We start from the raw sequence: 2,311 nt of genomic DNA on the forward strand, positions 1-2,311 counted from the left end.
AAGAACCCTTTTTCCTCCCCCCTTACCCTTTTAAATTTAATAAATATTGTTTTATTTTACTTGCTTCGTCCGTCTGGTCATTTCAATCACACTTATTTTTGCACCGCAAAACATTCTCATTGGATGAGTTTCGGCGGACTGATTATACTGGAGCACCAACTAGCGTTCATGACTTCAGACAACAACAAACCACAGTGAACATGAACGAAGAAGCTGATGAGATTGCTTTGGTTGGCCCCGTGGATGGAATTTTTTTTATAAAAAACGAATGGATGCAAGCGTCGATAAGAGCATGGTTGTGTGTAAGCTATGCAACAAAGAATTCCCATATCACCGCAGCACATCGAGCCTCAAGTATAATCGCAATGCAAAACATATAGGGCTCGCAAAATCGCTAGCCCGACATCCCGGGGCTATTGTGCTTTGCAGTCAGGCTATCAAAATGCATCCCCGCCCTGCCCGTCAGGCTATCTTGACTTAAAGGTAGGAAAAAATATATTTAAAATGCTTATGCATTCTCTCACAGATTGGATGGGTAAGTGTGGTGTATGAAATTCAGGCATTGGGTATTTAAATTGCGTTTGAGCGCACGCTCGAGTTTTACTTTCACTTTCGCGCGAAGCCGCAGTACAGGAAGCAATCCGTACTGATTTGTCGTTCTGATTGGGCAAATCCTCCAACTTCGTCCTGTCAGTCATTACTATCCTCACGTAAGAAAATTAAATCTCTCGCAGCAAGCTTTAAAGTGATATAGATCAAAAAAATGATCCAATTTCTAACTGGATGATCTAAACTGATTTTTGTGACCCACTGAACCACTTTTAAATGGTGAGTATATCTGGTGTGTGGATGAGCAGGAACAGCTGGTTTACATGGAAATCCATTTTTTTTGTTTTGTTAAAAAACCAACAGCATCAAAACAACAACAAGAATAGCAGAATAAACATTGTGGTTAGAGGCCTATTGGGTTTGTATTGGCAAAATTTGCAGACAAGAACTGTAAAGCTTCATTTTTTATGATATAACATTGATTAGTTCATTGCAATGTCTGTTTAAATAATAAAATACGCAATTCAGGTGATTTAATGTAATTTATTATTTTTGGAAGTCTACAGTGTAACATTTTTGTACATTGCATATCTGTTTAAATAATAAAATATGTAATTCAAGTGATTTAATGTAACTTATTATTTTTGGAAGTCTACACTGTAATATTTTTTAACCTAATAAAATGCATATATTAAAAAGTGATGTTGTTTTTTATTTTGGGCATTCTACAGTTGTTTTTAATGTGCAAAAAAATCTTTGAATAAGCTGATTCCTCATGTGGAGCCCAGGGTTAGGTCCTTGTGGTGGAAGTATTGCTTCATCCTCCTCTACTACATCCACTTCTGGGTCAGGAAGGTTTGCCATTCTGCACATGTTGTGCAAGACAGCTGTAGCTTTGATGAAAAGAACAACCTTCTCTGGGGAATATTGGAGGTAGCCTCCACTAGTGTCATGGCATCTCCATCTAAAAATATAAAACTTGTTTTTCACTAAAGCGATTTTAGTTTTCTGTTTACATTAAATTATCTCTATATAAATATTTAGAAATACCTGCTCTTCCAAACTCCAAAGAGACGCTCCTGTCTGGACCTACATTTTTTATGTGCCTGGTTGTATCTGTAAGCAGAATAAAATATAATAGGCAATATAGCTAATAAAAATGTTACTGCTTGTATTGTATAGTATGTATAAGAGGTTTATTAATTTTAGGTCTGCATCTGTCTTACCGCATTTCTGCTGGTGTTTCCCCATTGAGCACAGGAGTCATTAGGAATGGTTTTAAAGGATATCCTGAATCTCCTAGAAGCCAACCATTTGTACACTTTCCTCCAGATATGCACTAATGTCACTAGAATAATAATGTTTTTTGTGTGTGTTGAGAAAAACAGTTAACAGAAAGGTGATAATAATGGTATGCTGTCTTTACAAACCAAAATGTTCAATTATATTTTAAATAGTAAAAATAAAAATAGTAGCATTAGTATTTATTAATGTAAATAAATCTGTAAAGTAATGCTAACCTACCTTGTATTAAAAATGAAGGAATCATGTGTTGACCCAGGCCACCTTGCTACTAAATGTCTTATGATCATATTGTGATCCCCTATCGCCTGTACATTGAGAGCATGATACCCTTTTCGGCAGACATATGCTGCCCCATTTCGCCACTAGGGGCCTTCATTGGAAAGAGTGACCCATCTATGAGTCCTATAACCCCTGGCATTCTGCTCGCTCGGAAAAACTCGGTCTTGATAGTGGAAAG

The 2,311-nt window shown here is 36.7% G+C and overlaps 1 long non-coding RNA gene across 1 annotated transcript; it reads right to left on the bottom strand.

Annotated features, from left to right (window-relative positions):
• Window positions 1-1,279: 1,279 nt before the first annotated feature.
• On the bottom strand, window positions 1,280-2,064 carry LOC135744841 (uncharacterized). The gene is made up of 3 exons (XR_010530869.1): window positions 1,776-2,064; window positions 1,600-1,665; window positions 1,280-1,513 (listed from the first exon to the last, which is right to left on the bottom strand). It is a non-coding gene; the product is annotated as an uncharacterized lncRNA (long non-coding RNA).
• Between the last annotated feature and the right edge of the window lie 247 nt (window positions 2,065-2,311).

The sequence above is a fragment of the Paramisgurnus dabryanus genome, chromosome 3 (assembly GCF_030506205.2).
Source record: "Paramisgurnus dabryanus chromosome 3, PD_genome_1.1, whole genome shotgun sequence".
Lineage (NCBI taxonomy): Eukaryota > Metazoa > Chordata > Actinopteri > Cypriniformes > Cobitidae > Paramisgurnus > Paramisgurnus dabryanus.